Source organism: Phyllobates terribilis, unplaced genomic scaffold (assembly GCF_046119375.1).
Source record: "Phyllobates terribilis strain yellow unplaced genomic scaffold, ASM4611937v1 Scaffold_2__4_contigs__length_985480577, whole genome shotgun sequence".
Lineage (NCBI taxonomy): Eukaryota > Metazoa > Chordata > Amphibia > Anura > Dendrobatidae > Phyllobates > Phyllobates terribilis.
In genome coordinates, this window is record NW_027362762.1 from 216,194,188 (window position 1) to 216,214,269 (window position 20,082).

General features: G+C 51.8%; 1 protein-coding gene across 3 annotated transcripts in view; it reads right to left on the reverse strand.

The window, feature by feature from the left end:
• The window catches only part of LACC1 (laccase domain containing 1), a 54,565-nt gene that overhangs the window by 13,441 nt on the left and 21,042 nt on the right, over positions 1-20,082 (reverse strand). The window lies entirely within an intron of this gene.

The window sequence follows — 20,082 nt, forward strand, 5'->3', positions numbered from 1 at the left end:
AGTACAGACCGAAAGTTTGGACACACCTTCTCATTTAAAGATTTTTCTGTATTTTCATGACTATGAAAATTGTACATTCAAACTGAAGGCATCAAAACTATGAATTAACACATGTGGAATTATATACTTAACAAAAAAGTGTGAAACAACTGAAAATATGTCTTATATTCTAGGTTCTTCAAAGTAGCCACCTTTTGCTTTGATGACTCCTTTGCACACTCTTGGCATTCTCTTGATGAGCTTCAAGAGGTAGTCACCAGAGGTGTACCCTGTCAGGTTTAATAAGTGGGATTTCTTGCCTTATAAATGTGTGGCGCCCCAGAGGCTTCGGTCGCCACAAGGGGGGATACTGCAGCCAGTCAGCAGGTGTAGTGTCTCCTCACCCAGGTAAGGAAGGTGCACTGGTCAGGACCCTGAATCTACATTCAACACTACACAATCCTGACCTATGGGAGGCAAGTATGCACCATAGTGCTGCCTCAGCAGGATCACGAGTGGGGGGAACCGAAAGTTAGGGGAACCATGTAGTGGGTGAAGGGTAGAACACACTTTTAGTTACACACATAGTTTCATATATAATAGCCAGCCATCTTAAGCACAAGGTTTTTGATTCCTAGTTCTTGGCTCCTGTTCTTTGGAGTGTGATCTTCACAGCTGGCAGTGGCCTTGTGTAGGAGCCTGCAGGGTGCTGAAGATGCATGGTCCTCGTGCTCTGACCTTAACACGAGGAGCGGGTATGAGTTAACAGTGTCTCTACCCTGGTTAAGTTCCCTTGCTTAAGAAGGTCGGGAGCTATAGTGACAGCTCCACAGGCAAAAGGATCCCAGGGAGCACGGACGGAGCGGAGTACGCCACCTGTACTCTCCATTCTGGCCCTGCCAGAGGGACTCCTGCTACAAGAGGGGTACCGGCCCCCGACATCTGACTTTGCCACTTCACGTCTCTGTCAGAGAAGCCCGGTAGGCTACAGTGGATCCCGTCGGGTGACGGGCGAACCGGAATTGCCGCTTTACCCTATATCTGTGCATAGTCCAGAGGGAGACCCAGCCTTTGCACGCACATGGACAGGAGAGGTTCAAAGGGGAATGTTAGGAACACTCTGAGGGTCCTGATCCAGGCACCTGAAGCACCTGGGTGCGCTGAGCCCTCATCCCTGGTGGCCGCAGTGATCCGTGAGGAGCAGGGAGAAGCCTTGCGGCTGTGCTAAAAGAACTGTGAGTAAAAACCCTGGAAGACTATCCCTATGGCCTCCGGACTCTTTATTACACAGTGTACCACACTGCACCTGAGTGACCCAGGACTACTCTCTCCATCCTCCTGTCACATCTGCCCTGAGGTCCAGCTCCGCCTGTGGGGAGTTATAACATCGCCTGCTGCCACTACATCCAGCCTCAGAGGACTGCTAGCAGAGCTGGTGGTGCATCACCAGACACCACAGGTGGCGTAGTCGATAATACCACTCAACCCTGAAAGCCCTTACATCCTTTTTAATGTGACGGCCCTGGGCACGGAACGGGTCCAGGCCACGGCTGCATCCCCCTCAACATCTGACCCGGCTCCGAGTAACCCCCCATCTCTTCCCAGGGCAGGGCTGCGAGCGTCACATCACTGGCGTAGTCGGCAGGATCTCGTGCCCGCAGCAACGGAGAAGATTGCCCATTGCTACCGGGTACTGCGCGTCTTTTTCCACGGACTGTCGTTTTTCACTTAAAATGGCGCCCGCCCAAGAAGAACGGACGCCATAATGTGCAGAAAGGACAGCGCTTCAACACCTCCCATCGTGGGCCGGGCTCCCCAATGGCGCCAAGAGAGCAGACCGCCCCCTTCATTAGAGACTGTCCGCGGGGTAGTGTCCATCACCCCGGATGGGATGTCCCTGGGAGGGTCCGTCAGCCAGCCGCCCTGGAGCCGCCCTAAAAGGAGGAGGAGACGAAGAAGTGCAGCGATTGTTGTGCGAGTTCCAACATCGTCAGCAGTCAATCTCACTATAAATAAGACAAAAGCAAGCCCTACAGTGGCCATTTGATTTTGCTCATATGTGATTCCAGGGGCTGGGCTTAAATGTCCCTAAATTTCTCTCATAAACATTGGTAAGTATGAATTACATCACATCCATTGGTCACATGATCGCAGCAGCCAATCACATGCCTCAGCGATCACATGCTGTAGACACAAGTGTCACCACTGGAACCAGTTATTGACAGCGGCAGTCATGAGACCACTGGGCATTATGTCTTCCTTGCAAGTCGGTTGAGGTACTCTGGAGCAGGACAACAGTGGGATTTAACCGGTCAGTAATGTTTCTTATATTACTCTATAACAATTCTCGCTGTTAGACAAGTTTTTGACAACCACCCTTAAATTTTACTGAAATGTTTTCATCCTTAGGTTGCAGATACTGTGGAAAACAAACCGGCTCGTTCAGACCTCCAGAGGTTCTCTGGGCCGGAATCAGGACCCACCTCTTCACCTCTTGCTGCACTGTGTCCTGTCCGGCCGCGCAGACGATGCCTCATGGTCTCTGTAAGTGCAGAAGATGAGGCTCCGCCCACCAGCTCCCACCAGTAGTTCCAGCAGAGGAGCTGCTCCAGCATGGCCCCTGCTCTCCCTGCCTCCCCTGCTCTGTAGGTATCTTACTGCTCCGCTCTTCCCCTCCTGACTTCAGCACTGCAATTTGCAAGAACACTCTGCTGTCGGGACCTGGGAGATTGGAGGCTGCACCAGAGAAATGCATCATGTGGAATCATCTGCAGAGAGGGTAAGTCCATGTCTAATGTGTGTGTGCGCCTATATGTATATGTGTAGCACCCTGAGGATTCGGCTGCTACAGGGGTATTGCACCTCAACCCAGAGGTGTGATATTCCACTCCCGGGTAAGGAAGGAGTGTGGAACTGAGCTCGGTAGGCTGCATGCACTACACACATCCCATTTCCGAGGAGCAGGCCGACGGTACTCCCACTTAGAAATGTGCAGGTACGACCGAGTCTGTTCCTGGCTGGAGTGGGAGGGGGGTGGTACATCCCAAGTAGTGTAGGGGCAGATAGGGGGAGCAGCCTGGGTAAAGATAGGAGCTCATTGGGTGCTGGTCACCTGAGCTCACACATAGAGGGATATATAAGGTGGGCACCAACTAAGAACAGGGTCAGTTGCAGAGAGAAAGTCAGCGAGCAGAGGAGAAGAGAGACCCAGAGTGAGAGAGGAGAAAGAGAGACCCAGAGGGGGAAACAGAAGAGAGGACTCTAAGAACCCAAATTAAATCCACGGGTGAAGAGTCGGCATCAGGGTACCGGAACCCAAGCTGGTGGGGGCAAAAACACACCCCAGCCAGAGACCGGAGGCCGTGGGCAGCGTCTGCCACGCCACCCACCACATCCACCATGAAGGCATACCACGTGGAGGGTCAGGGAACCCAAGGCCAAGGGTCTCCCAACAGAAGGCCCGAGGGAGCTGGACCTGGGTGGATCAATAGTGGGGACGGCCAGAGAAAGGACAGAAGGAGAGCTCAGGGTCACGCTCCGGACTTATTTGGGGGTTGGCTGGATCCAGAACCTGGTGGACGCAGCACGGCTCGGGAGGTCACTCGAAGCTGGAGTGACCGGAACATCAGCAGTGAGTAAACATCCTAAACTGCATAACCCGACTCTGTCTCTGATTGCCGTCTACACTGCATCACCACAACCCCCATCCTCTGCACCTGATCCCCCTGAGGCTATACCCCACCCGTTGGGGGTTATATCACCAAAGCTGCACCTACACCATCAGCCTCAGCGGACCCTGATGCAGCGGCGGCCGTAGTGACCGCAATACAACGGGTGGCGTAGTCGACATTAAGAACTTATTAACATCTGTAGGACTGCCACATACAACTGAGTTTGACACCCTGGGCACGGACCGGGTCACAGCCACTCGGAAGACTACAACTCCCATCTGATCCGGCTCCGGATATTCCCCCTAAAGAATATGGCCCAGGGGGCGCGTCAACTTTGGCGTAGTCGGCAGGATTACGTGCCCGCAGCACCCGGGTACTGCGTGCCTGAAGAAAAGTGCGAGTTTACCTCAAAAAGAAGTCTCCTGCCGGTTCCGGAGGGTCCCCGCCATCGGACTCCATCACCAGTCGATTCCCGCCGGTTGTCCGCCATAAACAGCTTTTTCCCGCCATCTGCAGAGTTTCCCGCCACTGGGAAGCGGTTCCCGCCATTTCCAAGGATTTCCCGCCTTGCCAGAGCGGACGCCATTATGGGCGTGCCAGAGGGTGGCAAGAGGCCGCCTCCCATCGTGGGCCAGGACCGAAAATGGCGCCAAAAGTGGAAACCGCCCCCACCAACAGAGACTGTGATGCTAGAGGTGTCTGTCAGCGTGAAAGAACAGCCCCTGGAGCTGACAATCACCAAGTGGCCCCGGGACCGCCCTCGAAGTGGGAGGAGACGAAAGGAGAGAACAAAGATGGGTGCCGCCTGGAGCAGTCTAGAGCGAGCGCACCCGGAGGCAAGAAGCCTGGAGAAGAGTAGCGGAGGAGCTTACCCGGAGATGGCGAGAAAGCAGAGCAGCACCGGCCCGCTGGCCAGGAGCCTGCTAGAGACAGAGGAAGGAGAGCAGAGCAGCACCGGCCCGCTGGCCAGGAGCCTGCTGGAAGAAGAGCAGAGCAGCACCGACCCGTTGGTCAGGAGCCTGCTGGAAACAATGACCCCACTAGGCCTAGTGGAGGTCCTAGCACAGCTCCCCCGAGACCGGGAGTGTGCACAGACCGCTCTGGAGGGCCTCGCAAGGAGGATGGCCCGGGTGCAGCTAGAGACGTTGGCGGAGTGGAGCCGTGAGATGGCCCAGCAGACCGAGACCTGTCAGCGGAGCACGCCACCCGAGACGAGGAGACAGACCGCCTCTGAGGATGGCGCGGGAGGACTGAAGGCCGGAGACGGCGCCGAGAAGGGAGCCGAACGAGTGGAGGCAGGTAAAGGGGACGTCTATACCCCAGACCGGGAAACCGCGTACCTGCCCCAGCTCCCCGTCGCAGAGCCCGAAGTCTATCCTGCCGTGCCCGTCGCTGCAACGTCACCGCCGCAGACTAGGCCTCAAACGGGAGCCGCGACCCCTGTGACGTCACACGCCTCGACCCCGAGCGTGACCAAGCAGGAAGTACCACCAGCCTGGTCGCAAGGCCTAGTACCCCCGGGCGCCGCATTACCAACAGCGCCCCCTACCTCCGCGGAGCCCCCGGCCTGGTCGCAGGGCCAAGTAGCCCAGGGCGCCGCCGTCCTTACGGTGCCCTTTACCTTCCAGATACCCCAGGCCTGGCCGCAAGGCCCGGGCAACCCGGGCGCCACCACCACCGCGCCCATAAGACCAAGAGTGCCGCATCTGGGAGAGGACCTGTACGCCCAGCATACGTGCCCGGATGGGCAGCCATTTATATGGCCACCGGAGTTCCACCATCCCCGACTCCGGAGAGAGAGACCCCTGGATGAACCCCTGATCCCGGCTCCAAAGCCCGTAAAGAGGATCTCGCCCCCGCTAGCGGAAGCGCAGTTTGAGTGGGACCCCACCGGAGAAGATCTTATGGGGTTCACTCAAGAGACTCGGGCAGCTGCAGCGGAGCGTGCTGAGTGCTGCCGCCAACAGCTCGAGGACTTCGAGAGGGAGCGGAGAGAGAGGCGGGTCCGGGAACAGCTAGCTCAAGTAAAGAGCGCGGAGCAGAAGAGCCGGGCCAGGAGAAACCCCCGTGCAGCGCATAGTCCCCGCACCACCGGGACTGTGATAAAGTTTAACCTGCAGCATGGGTGGGGCTTCATCCGAGACCACAACACCCCCGGCGACGTCTTTGTCACGCGCAGAGACGTGGAGTCCCATCTGCCGGAGGGGCACAGAGGTCGTGACCTTTACATCGGGGACGAGGTCACCTTTACCCGGCACAAGTGTGCCAAAGGACCTTACGCCCTCCATGTGCATCGCCTGACAGAGGAGGAGCTGCGATGTGAGGAGGAAGAGCAAGAGGACCCGGACGGGTCTGAAGCTAAGATCCCCAAAGAAAGAGCAGGAGGAAGACGTCGTTAAGTACAGCGGAGCAGGTGCTGTAAATAGTTACCCGACCGGGGTACAAAGAAACTGTTACTGCAAATATAGTCCCCGTTGGGACCAGCTGATGTGAACTGTTCACCCGTTTACCCTTAATCCCACTGACCGAGGACTGAGAGCGGTCATTCCTCCCCAATACCTGGCCGAGGACTGAGAGCGGCCATAGTCCCTGTATATAGTTGCGCGTCCTAAAGCGCCCCCTACCGGTTTTATAGGAAAACCAGTTTTCCAGAGAGACTGTCGCACTTTACCCGGTCACACGTTGCACAGTGACCGGAGGAGGAGCCAGAGGCGACGAGAATGTTTTATCTGAAAAGTTTTATATGTTTATGCAAAAATTTGTATGTTTTGGTGTTATTTATGTCTTACAGCCCGAGGACGTGCTGTGATTTACCAGGGGGGAATGTAGCACCCTGAGGATTCGGCTGCTACAGGGGTATTGCACCTCAACCCAGAGGTGTGATATTCCACTCCCGGGTAAGGAAGGAGTGTGGAACTGAGCTCGGTAGGCTGCATGCACTACACACATCCCATTTCCGAGGAGCAGGCCGACGGTACTCCCACTTAGAAATGTGCAGGTACGACCGAGTCTGTTCCTGGCTGGAGTGGGAGGGGGGTGGTACATCCCAAGTAGTGTAGGGGCAGATAGGGGGAGCAGCCTGGGTAAAGATAGGAGCTCATTGGGTGCTGGTCACCTGAGCTCACACATAGAGGGATATATAAGGTGGGCACCAACTAAGAACAGGGTCAGTTGCAGAGAGAAAGTCAGCGAGCAGAGGAGAAGAGAGACCCAGAGTGAGAGAGGAGAAAGAGAGACCCAGAGGGGGAAACAGAAGAGAGGACTCTAAGAACCCAAATTAAATCCACGGGTGAAGAGTCGGCATCAGGGTACCGGAACCCAAGCTGGTGGGGGCAAAAACACACCCCAGCCAGAGACCGGAGGCCGTGGGCAGCGTCTGCCACGGCCACCCACCACATCCACCACGAAGGCATACCACGTGGAGGGTCAGGGAACCCAAGGCCAAGGGTCTCCCAACAGAAGGCCCGAGGGAGCTGGACCTGGGTGGATCAATAGTGGGGACGGCCAGAGAAAGGACAGAAGGAGAGCTCAGGGTCACGCTCCGGACTTATTTGGGGGTTGGCTGGATCCAGAACCTGGTGGACGCAGCACGGCTCGGGAGGTCACTCGAAGCTGGAGTGACCGGAACATCAGCAGTGAGTAAACATCCTAAACTGCATAACCCGACTCTGTCTCTGATTGCCGTCTACACTGCATCACCACAACCCCCATCCTCTGCACCTGATCCCCCTGAGGCTATACCCCACCCGTTGGGGGTTATATCACCAAAGCTGCACCTACACCATCAGCCTCAGCGGACCCTGATGCAGCGGCGGCCGTAGTGACCGCAATACAACGGGTGGCGTAGTCGACATTAAGAACTTATTAACATCTGTAGGACTGCCACATACAACTGAGTTTGACACCCTGGGCACGGACCGGGTCACAGCCACTCGGAAGACTACAACTCCCATCTGATCCGGCTCCGGATATTCCCCCTAAAGAATATGGCCCAGGGGGCGCGTCATATGCATATGTGTGTGTATATATGTGTGTGTGCATATGTGTGTGCGTGTGCATATATGTGTTTGCATATGTGTGTATAAATATATATATACAGTACAGACCGAAAGTTTGGACACACCTTCTCATTTAAAGATTTTTCTGTATTTTCATGACTATGAAAATTGTACATTCAAACTGAAGGCATCAAAACTATGAATTAACACATGTGGAATTATATACTTAACAAAAAAGTGTGAAACAACTGAAAATATGTCTTATATTCTAGGTTCTTCAAAGTAGCCACCTTTTGCTTTGATGACTCCTTTGCACACTCCTGGCATTCTCTTGATGAGCTTCAAGAGGTAGTCACCGGAGGTGTACCCTGTCAGGTTTAATAAGTGGGATTTCTTGCCTTATAAATGTGTGGCGCCCCAGAGGCTTCGGTCGCCACAAGGGGGGATACTGCAGCCAGTCAGCAGGTGTAGTGTCTCCTCACCCAGGTAAGGAAGGTGCACTGGTCAGGACCCTGAATCTACATTCAACACTACACAATCCTGACCTATGGGAGGCAAGTATGCACCATAGTGCTGCCTCAGCAGGATCACGAGTGGGGGGAACCAAAAGTTAGGGGAACCATGTAGTGGGTGAAGGGTAGAACACACTTTTAGTTACACACATAGTTTCATATATAATAGCCAGCCATCTTAAGCACAAGGTTCTTGATTCCTAGTTCTTGGCTCCTGTTCTTTGGAGTGTGATCTTCACAGCTGGCAGTGGCCTTGTGTAGGAGCCTGCAGGGTGCTGAAGATGCATGGTCCTCGTGCTCTGACCTTGACACGAGGAGCGAGTATAAGTTAACAGTGTCTCTACCCCGGTCCAGTTCCCTTGCTTAAGAAGGTCGGGAGCTATAGTGACAGCTCCACAGGCAAAAGGATCCCAGGGAGCACGGACGGAGCGGCGTACGCCACCTGTACTCTCCATTCTGGCCCTGCCAGAGGGACTCCTGCTGCAAGAGGGGTACCGGCCCCCGACATCTGACTTTGCCACTTCACGTCTCTGTCAGAGAAGCCCGGTAGGCTACAGTGGATCCCGTCGGGTGACGGGCGAACCGGAATTGCCGCTTTACCCTATATCTGTGCATAGTCCAGAGGGAGACCCAGCCTTTGCACGCACATGGACAGGAGAGGTTCAAAGGGGACTGTTAGGAACACTCTGAGGGTCCTGATCCAGGCACCTGAAGCACCTGGGTGCGCTGAGCCCTCATCCCTGGTGGCCGCAGTGATCCGTGAGGAGCAGGGAGAAGCCTTGCGGCTGAGCTAAAAGAACTGTGAGTAAAAACCCTGGAAGACTATCCCTATGGCCTCCGGACTCTTTATTACACACTGTACCACACTGCACCTGAGTGACCCAGGACTACTCTCTCCATCCTCCTGTCACATCTGCCCTGAGGTCCAGCTCCGCCTGTGGGGAGTTATAACATCGCCTGCTGCCACTACATCCAGCCTCAGAGGACTGCTAGCAGAGCTGGTGGCGCATCACCAGACACCACAGGTGGCGTAGTCGATAATACCACTCAACCCTGAAAGCCCTTACATCCTTTTTAATGTGACGGCCCTGGGCACGGAACGGGTCCAGGCCACGGCTGCATCCCCCTCAACATCTGACCCGGCTCCGAGTACCCCCCCATCTCTTCCCAGGGCAGGGCTGCGAGCGTCACATCACTGGCGTAGTCGGCAGGATCTCGTGCCCGCAGCAACGGAGAAGATTGCCCATTGCTACCGGGTACTGCGCGTCTTTTTCCACGGACTGTCGTTTTTCACTTAAAATGGCGCCCACCCAAGAAGAACGGACGCCATAATGTGCAGAAAGGACAGCGCTTCAACACCTCCCATCGTGGGCCGGGCTCCCCAATGGCGCCAAGAGAGCAGACCGCCCCCTCCATTAGAGACTGTCCGCGGGGTAGTGTCCATCACCCCGGATGGGATGTCCCTGGGAGGGTCCGTCAGCCAGCCGCCCTGGAGCCGCCCTAAAAGGAGAAGGAAACGAAGAAGTGCAGCGATTGTTGTGCGAGTTCCAGCATCGTCACTGCGAGCAGCGACGATGGATGCCAGCGGAGACGGAGCCAGACCCCCTCCCTACCTGGGAGCCCCTTCGGTCCCCAGCTATGGACCGGGTAACCTGGCCAGGAAGCAAATGGAGAAGGCCCTGCGGCATCGGGAGGAGCAACGGCGGAGAAGTGAGTCCCTTCGCCAAGCGACGGCGGCCCAGCAGGAAGAGTCCCTGGAGGGCGCCTGCAGCCTAGCATCGGGTGAGTCGGAAACCCTTACCCCGGCCGCGGAACAGGCCGAGCCCCTCCTGGACCTGTGGTCCGAGTGCCAGTTCCCAGGTGTGGTATCCTGGGAGGAAGCCTTCTCCGCAGAGCTCCAACCCGCCGCCATGACTGGAGACCTCCGTGGTCTCTCACCTCCCGGTCCGGAGGAACCCGGTTCTGCATGGGGTTCCACTGGCCCCAACCCGGACTGGTCCGCATACTCAGGCCTGCTGCAGCAACCCCTAATGCTGCTTCCGGCCCCCTCCGTTAACTGCCCAGCGGCAGAAGAGTGGGCCTGGGAAAACCAGGGGGGCAACTTAATTGGCTTCCCCAGGGAGACCCGAGTGGAAGCTCAGAGGAGGAGCGAGTATTGCTCCCAGCAAATCCAGCAGCTGAGTCAGGAGCAGCAGGAACGGGAGCTTCGCTGTGAGCAGCTTCAAGTGCGGGCCAAAGCTGCCAAGTCCAGCGCCCGCCAGAAGGAGGCGTCCAACCCAAGCCCCTGTGAAGAAGGGCAGGTTGTCCGCTTCCACCGTGAGGCGGGATGGGGCTTCATATGGAGTCCCGGGCTGGAGCGGGACGTCTTCTTTAACCGGCGTGACGTCGAGCCCCAGCTCAAGAAGGGACACCCTGGCCGGAGTCTCGCCGTGGGCGACGTCGTAACGTACACCCGCCACCGTGGAGAGCGAGGTTGGTACGCCTTGGATATTCATAAAGTACCCAGGAGCGAGGCCCCTGCGCGCTCCGTTGCAGAGGACTGGCTAGCCTCTGTCGGGAGGAATGAGCCCTTTACTCGGCGGGAACCCAAGGACTGAACAGCCCCCGGCTGCTGTTGCAGTTTAAAAGTTTAAAAGTTAACTGTTTGCTTTATTATGCTTTTTCCCCATTTCCAGAGACTTTGGTCCCTGCGGACTATGGCAGGCGGCAGACTTTCTTTGTAAAAAGTTATGCATCTATTTAGGTGCTTCCTATTTGTTTTATGCAAAACCGTGCCTCTTCTTCTACCTCAGACCTCAGAAGCAAAACCTGTCTGGAGTGGCACGTGTGGAGGTCCAACACCGGATCTTCATGCCCTGCAGCCAACCCAGGGCCCACGTAGAGGGTTTAGGACAGGTCCCTCTTGCTACTGAACTGCCTCTTGCTACCTCATTTTAAACAAGTCTGCTGCCATAGTTAAAAGTCTCTTGCTCTAATTTATGCTTTCATACTTTTATATTTTTGTACTTTTGCACTTTATCTATTTACTGTTTGTAACGTTCAAGTGTCCTTGCCTCCCATAAAGGAAAGAGTGTTATGTTTATATGAAAATGTCTTTACCAGGCTTTACTCTCTTTGCTGCCCGCGGACGTGCTGTGTTTTACCAGGGGGGAATGTGGCGCCCCTGAGGCTTCGGTCGCCACAAGGGGGGATACTGCAGCCTGTCAGCAGGTGTAGTGTCTCCTCACCCAGGTAAGGAAGGTGCACTGGTCAAGACCCTGAATCTACATTCAACACTACACACTCCTGACCTATGGGAGGCAAGTATGCACCATAGTGCTGCCTCAGCAGGATCACGAGTGGGGGGAACCAAAAGTTAGGGGAACCATGTAGTGGGTGAAGGGTAGAACACACTTTTAGTTACACACATAGTTTCATATATAATAGCCAGCCATCTTAAGCACAAGGTTCTTGATTCCTAGTTCTTGGCTCCTGTTCTTTGGAGTGTGATCTTCACAGCTGGCAGTGGCCTTGTGTAGGAGCCTGCAGGGTGCTGAAGATGCATGGTCCTCGTGCTCTGACCTTGACACGAGGAGCGAGTATAAGTTAACAGTGTCTCTACCCCGGTCCAGTTCCCTTGCTTAAGAAGGTCGGGAGCTATAGTGACAGCTCCACAGGCAAAAGGATCCCAGGAAGCACGGACGGAGCGGCGTACGCCACCTGTACTCTCCATTCTGGCCCTGCCAGAGGGACTCCTGCTGCAAGAGGGGTACCGGCCCCCGACATCTGACTTTGCCACTTCACATCTCTGTCAGAGAAGCCCGGTAGGCTGCAGTGGATCCCGTCGGGTGACGGGCGGAACGGAATTGCTGCCTTAGCCTATATCTGTGCATAGTCCAGAGGGAGACCCAGCCTTTGCACGCACACGGACAGGAGAGGTTCAAAGGGGACTGTTAGGAACACTCTGAGGGTCCTGATCCAGGCACCTGAAGCACCTGGGTGCGCTGAGCCCTCATCCCTGGTGGCCGCAGTGATCCGTGAGGAGCAGGGAGAAGCCTTGTGGCTGAGCTAAAAGAACTGTGAGTAAAAACCCTGGAAGACTATCCCTATGGCCTCCGGACTCTTTATTACACACTGTACCACACTGCACCTGAGTGACCCAGGACTACTCTCTCCATCCTCCTGTCACATCTGCCCTGAGGTCCAGCTCCGCCTGTGGGGAGTTATAACATCGCCTGCTGCCACTACATCCAGCCTCAGAGGACTGCTAGCAGCGCTGGTGGCGCATCACCAGAAACCACAGGTGGCGTAGTCGATAATACCACTCAACCCTGAAAGCCCTTACATCCTTTTTAATGTGACGGCCCTGGGCACGGAACGGGTCCAGGCCACGGCTGCATCCCCCTCAACATCTGACCCGGCTCCGAGTACCCCCCCATCTCTTCCCAGGGCAGGGCTGCGAGCGTAACAAATGGGATTGGGATCATCAGTTGTGTTGTGCAGAAGTCAGGTGGATACACAGCTGATAGTCCTACTGAATAGACTGTTAGAATTTGTATTATGACAAGAAAAAAGCAGCTAAGTAAAGAAAAACGAGAGCCATCATTACTTTAAGAAATGAAGGTCAGTCAGTCCGAAAAATTGGGCAAACTTTGAAAGTGTCCCCAAGTGCAGTTGCAAAAACCATCAAGGGCTACAAAGAAACTGGCTCACATGAGGACTGCCCCAGGAAAGGAAGACCAAGAGTCACCTCTGCTTTTGAGGATAAGTTTATCCGAGTCACCAGCCTCAGAAATCGCAGGTTAACAGCAGCTCAGATTAGAGATCAGGTCAATGCCACACAGAGTTCTAGCAGCAGACACATCTCTACAACAACTGTTAAGAGGAGACTTTGTGCAGCAGGCCTTCATGGTAAAATAGCTGCTAGGAAACCACTGCTAAGGACAGGCAACAAGCAGAAGAGACTTGTTTGGGCTAAAGAACACAAGGAATGGACATTAGACCAGTGGAAATCTGTGCTTTGGTCTGATGAGTCCAAATTTGAGATCTTTGGTTCCAACCACCGTGTCTTTGTGCGACGCAGAAAAGGTGAACGGATGGACTCTACATGCCTGGTTCCCACCATGAAGCATGGAGGAGGAGGTGTGATGGTGTGGGGGTGCTTTGCTGGTGACACTGTTGGGGATTTATTCAAAATTGGAGGCATACTGAACCAGCATGGCTACCACAGCATCTTGCAGCGGCATGCTATTCCATCCGGTTTGCGTTTAGTTGGACCATCATTTATTTTTCAACAGGACAATGACCCCAAACACACCTCCAGGCTGTGTAAGGGCTATTTGACTAAGAAGGAGAGTGATGGGGTGCTACGCCAGATGGCCTGGCCTCCACAGTCACCAGACCTGAACCCAATCAAGATGGTTTGGGGTAAGCTGGACCGCAGAGTGAAGGCAAAAGGGCCAACAAGTGCTAAGCATCTCTGGGAACTCCTTCAAGATTGTTGGAAGACCATTTCCGGTGACTACCTCTTGAAGCTCATCAAGAGAATGCCAAGAATGTGCAAAGCAGTCATCAGAGCAAAAGGTGGCTACTTTGAAGAACCTAGAATATAAGACATATTTTCAGTTGTTTCACACTTTTTTAAGTATATAATTCCACATGTGTTAATTCATAGTTTAGATGCCTTCAGTGTGAATGTACAATTTTCATAGTCATGAAAATACAGAAAAATCTTTAAATGAGAAGGTGTGTCCAAACTTTTGGTCTGTACTGTATATATGTGTGTGCATATGTGTCACCCTGGCCTGGATGCCACAAAACGTAATAAAGCTGTGTCTGAGAGCAAGGGGGAGGTTCTCTAGTCAGAGGAACATTAGCATGCAGTACCTCCTGTCTCAGGCCAGTAGGGGGAGCAGGCTGCCCCTATAAAAGCTGGTGCTGGGGGCAGAGTTAGAGAGAGCTGGACGACCTGTCTCAGGATTCAGGTCCCAGAGCAGAGAGGGACAGTTGTATTGCACCTAAGAGGAAGTGTGGCAGTAGGAGAGCCACAAGCCAGAGACAAGAGGCGAAGTGAGCCTGTCTTGGCAGATACAGGACTTAATTTACCAGACTTTGGTGTCTGAGGCTGGGAGGATTCCACATCCTTCAGCAGATAACCAGTCCGCAGGGGACTGTATATTCCTTGGCCTAAGAAGCCTGGAGGCCCTGCCACAACAGAAGGGACCAGCAAAGCCGTACAAGGCTGGGAGCAGAAAGGAGCCCACGTCGCAGGCCATACAGGCGAGAATACATGGAAAGCTCGGAAGCATGGGCTGTTACCCTATAACGAGGAGATAGCCAGAAGGAGCACAGAAAGCACGGTAGGCCTACACCCTCACCCTGACCAGGGCCAATTTCCCCTTTGCTCTCAGACATCCAGGTCCCCTCCTAGCCGGGACTGTTTGTGGGTCAATTTACCTGTTCTAGTAAAGACCCTGGACTGCAACCTGTTGTCTGCGTGCTCCTTGCTCCTCCAGCACTATCAGCACTGGGACTCTCACTACCATCACTCCCAACATCCACTACACTGCCCTGGGGCCGCACTCTTCCCGTTGGGAGTCATACCATCCCAGCTGCATACATCATCAGCCCCAGCGGTCTGCCTTGCAGCGGCGGTTCCTAATGACCGCAAATCCACGGGTGGCGTAGTCGGACATAATCAGCACATAACGGACTACCACTGGCCTGACCACCCTGAGCCACGGAACCGGGTTGCCACTACTACTCCCATCGTTCCCCTATTGCCCGGATCCGAGTGCCCCACGGCCCAGGGGGCAAGTCACATATATGTAGTGGTGTACCGCCAATGGCGGCAAACCACACAACTGCTATGGGACCCGTGAGCTGCTTCCGCCTGTTAGCACCCGCTCTGTCCGGCCGCTCTCCCGCACAGAATAATGGGAATGGAAACGTCTTCTGATGCTCCCTCGTCCATCATCATTGCTCGTGCTGACAGCCAGAGGGGGGCCCAGTGAGAGCAATAATGATGGAGGAGGGAGCGTCAGAAGACGTTTCCATTACCATCATTCTTACTCGACGTATGATGTCATTAACGCTGAGGGGACTGGAGCATCGGCTGAAACCAGGAGAGGTGAATATTGTATTTATTTGACCGATGGCCATAATACAGTATGACGACTGCATTATACTGCATGGAGGACCAGGGGGTGCATTATACTGCATGGAGGACCAGGGGGGTACATCATACTGCATGTAGATCCATGGGGGTGCATTATACTACATGGAGGACCATGGGGGTGCATTATACTACATTGAGGACCATGAGGCTGCATTATACTGCATGGAGCACCATGGGGGTGCATTATACTGTATGGAGGACTATGGGGAGTGCATTATACTGTATGGAGGACTATGGGGAGTGCATTATACTGTATGGAGGACTATGGGGAGTGCATTATACTGTATGGAGGAGTATAAGGAGTGCAGTATACTGTATGGAGGACTATGGGGAGTGCAGTATACTGTATGGAGCAGGGCTTCGGAGCCCATTTTGGTGGAGTCAAAGTCGGTATAAAATGGACCAACTCAGACTCCTAAAATATATAATAAATTGGGTACAGTAGTTCAACGCAGTTTGTGAGGAATATTTTTTCATAAGAATTTGGGAAAGTTATGAAATGTCAGATAAATGTCTGTCCTATTTCTGATCTAAGGGTCTAGACTTTTAGCTGAGATGAATCTGTGTTACAGTAAATTTATCACTTAAACATGAGCCATGTATGAAGGAGTCGGAGTTGTGGAGTCGGAGTTGGAGTCAGTGTCATGGAAATTGAGGAGTCGGAGTCCACAGCCCTGGTATGGAGGACTATAGCGAATGCCGTACACTGTATGGAGGACCATGGTGAGTATCTTATACTGTGTGGAGGACCATGGCGAGTGCATTATACTGTGTGGAGGACCATGGCGAATGTCTTATACTGTGTGGAGGACCATGGCGAGTGCATTATACTGAGTGGAAGACCATGGTGAGTGCATTATACTGAGTGGAGGACAATGGTGAGTGCATTATACTGTATGGAGGATGATGGCGAGTTCATTATACTGTATGGAGGATCATGGCGAGTGCATTATACTGTGTGGAGGACCATGGCGAGTGCCTTATACTATATGGAGGACCATGGCGAGTGCATTATACTCTGTGGAGTGTGGAGAGGTGTGGGGCCATTATATTGTATGTAGGCCCATTATACTGCATGGAGGGCTGTGTGTGGGTCACAGTTGGGGGATCATACTGTGTTGGGGTCACCATACTTTGCCTTGGGAGTTGAGGTGGGGTACAATAGAGTCATTATACTGTGAATGTGGAGGAATTCACCATGGGGGTATCATACTGTGTTTGGGGACACTTTTGTTGGCATTGTTGGCATCACGCTTTATGGGGCAATGAAAAAGGAATCTAGGACTTCAGCTGGTGGAAAATTACTATGTAAAGGCTGGAAAGTTGTGAGATCTGCTCTTCTGTGACCCCGACAATTATTTACCTTTTTTTGGGGGGGTGGGGGCCCAATCAGAACTTCTGCTATGGGGCCCCATGATTCCTATGTACGCCCCTGTTTCATCCCCTTTCTACAAGTTCATGTTTATTTTCACCGCCTCAATAAGAAGCATAAGTAAAATGATTTTGTGCCTTTTTTGGTTACAAAAACATCTAGTTGAAATGATGATTAACCCCTTTACAGCCCATGACGTACTAATACGCGACAGTGCCCTGGGCTTTAAGAGCCTGACCCGTATTAGTACGTCATGGCGATCGCGCGCGCACACAGGCTGTGCGGGCGCAATCGCCGCCGGGTGTCAGCTGATTGTCACAGCTGACACCCGGTACTATGTGCAGGGAGCGGTCCCGCACTGCTCCCGGCACATTAACCCCCGCAATGCTTTGATCGAAGTCGATCGCAGCATTGCGGTTGCAAGGGGAGGTGATCACAATACTCACCTCTTCTTCCGGCCTCCAGCGCTGTCTGCCCGGGCTTCCCGGGTGTCAGAAAGTGAAAAAAAAAAAATAAAAATTGTAAAAATATTTAAAAAAAAAATAAATAAATAATCCACCAAAAATAAAAATATAATGTACCCATCAATAAATATTATTTTGAAAAAAAAAGCAAACAAACAATAAAAGTACACATATTTGGTATCGCCGCGTCCGGAACGACCTGACCTATAAAACTGTCCCACTAGTTAACCCCTTCAGTGAACACGGTAAAAAAAAAAAAAAACGAAGCAAAAAACAATGCTTTATCATCATACTGCCAAACAAAAATGGAATAACACGCAATCAAAAAGACGAATATAAATAAAAATGGTACCGCTCAAAACGCAAAGAATAAAACTGCCTTATCAATTTTACCACACGCGGAACAGAATAAAAAAAACAAAAAAAACAATTCCTGAATTGGTGGTTTTTGTTTATTCTGCCTCCCAAAAATCGAAATAGAAAGCGATCAAAAAATGTCACGTGCCTGAAAATGGCACCAATAAAAACGTCAACTCATCCCGCAAAAAATCAAGCCATAACATGACTCTGTCTGCCAAAATATGAAAAATTATAGCTCTCAAAATATGGTGATGTAAAAACTAAATTTTACAAAAAATGCGTCTTTTAGTGTGTGACAGCTGTCAATCATAAAAACCCCATATGATTCTGGTATCGCTGTAATCGCACCGACCTGAAGAATAAAGTCGTCTAATAAATTATACCGCATGAGGAACGGCGTAAAAAATAAACTCTCGGGTTAGGGTTGTGGTAGGGTTAGGGTTGTGGTAGGGTTAGGGTTGTGCTAGAGTTAGGGTTGGGCTAGGGTTAGGGCTGGGGTTGGGGTTAGGGCTGGGGTTGGGGTTAGGGTTGTGATGGGGTTGGGATGACGATATGGCGACTAGTGTTGAGCGCAAGTGCTCACTACTTGAGTTTGCATTGGGTGCTCTGGTATGCATTGAGTATCGTGGGTATTTGAGTGACATGCTCGAGTCTCCGCCCCATATGCTTCGCGGCCAAAAAACTTTGCGGGGATTGCCTGCCATGCACGAGCGATCCCCGCATGTTTTTTTGGGGGTGTCTAATAACCGTGAAACATCCGGGCGGGGACTCGAGCATGTCACTCGAGCACACGCAGTATATGGTGCATACCTGAGTATTGGTGCATACCTGAGTCAAATTGTTAGCGGATACCATGTTGTGTTTGGAGAGCCCCTGTGTGCCTAAACATTGGAGCTCCCCCACAAGTGACCCTATTTTGGAAACTAGACCCCCCAAGGCACCTATCTAGATGCATAGTGAGCACTTGGAACCCTGAGGTGCTTCACAAATTAATCCGTAAAAATAAAAAAAGTGTTTTTTTTTCCACTTTTTCATTTTTACGAATCAATTTGTGAAGCACCTGGGGGTTTCAAGTGCTCACTATGCATCTAGAAAGGTGCCTTGGGGGGTCTAGTTTCTAAAATGGGGTCACTTGTGGGGGAGCTCCAATGTTAAGGCACACAGGGGCTCTCCAAACGCAACATGGTGTCCGCTAACAATTTGAGCCGATTTACCATTCAATTTGCTAGCGGACACCATGTCGCGTTTGGAGAGCCCCTGTGTGCCTAAACATTGGAGCTCCCCCACAAGTGACCCCATTTTGGAAGCTAGACCCCCAAAGGCACCTATCTAGATGCATAGTGAGCACTTGGAACCCCCAGTTGCTTCACAAATTGATTCGTAAAAATGAAAAAGTGGAAAAAAAAAAACTTTTTAATTTTTACGGATTAATTTGTGAAGCACCTGGGGGATCAAAATGCTCACCACCCATCTAGATAAGTTCCGAGGGGGGTCTAGTTTCCAAAATGGGGTCACTTGTGGGGGGTTTCCACTGTTTAGGCACATCAGGGGCTCTCCAAATGCAACATGGCGTCTGCAAATTATTCAAGCAAATTTTACAATCGAAAATTCAAATGGCGCTCCTTCCCTTCTGAGCCCTGCCGTGCGCCCAAACAGTGGTTTTTCCCCACATATGGGGTATCTGCGTGCCCAGGGGAAATTGCACAACAAATTTTGGGGTCCATTTTTTCCTGTTACCCCTGCGAAAATAAAAAAAATTGGGTCTAAAGTAACATTTTTGTGAAAAAAGTTAAATGTTCATTTTTTTCTTCCACATTCCAAAAATTCCTGTGAAGCACCTGAAGGGTTAATAAAGTTCTTGAATGTGGTTTTGAGCACCTTGAGGGGTGCAGTTTTTAGAATGGTGTCACTTTTGGGTATTTTCTGTCATAAAGACCTCTCAAAGTGACTTCAAATGTGATGTGGTCCCTAGAAAAATGGTTTTGTAAATTTTGTTGGAAAAATTAGAAATCGCTGGTCAACTTTTAACCCTTATAGCTCCATAATAAAAAAAAATTTTGGTTCCAAAATTGTGCTGATGTAAAGTAGACATGTGGGAAATGTTATTCATTAACTATTTTGTGTGCCATATCTCTCTGATTTAAGGGCATAAAAATTAAAATTTTGAAAATTGCAAAATTTTCAAAATTTTCGCCAAATTTCCGTTTTTTTCACAATTAAACACAAGTGATATCGAAGAAATTTTACCACAATCATGAAGTACAATATGTCACGAAAAAACAATCTCAGAATCAGGGGGATCCGTTGAAGCGTTCCAGAGTAATTACCTCATAAAGTGACAGTGGTCAGAATTGTAAAAATTGGCCTGGTCATTAACGTGCAAACCACCTTGGGTTGTAAAGGGGTTAATAGTGACATGATTAATGCAAGTTTCCAGGATTCAGATTTAAAAAGGAACCATTCTAATTATTCATCCTGCAAGATTGTACTGGTGAGAAACATATACTGTATATGGTCAGGAGCCCAGTGATCATACGCTTATGGATGTGTGTGCAATGTAAAGAATCCAG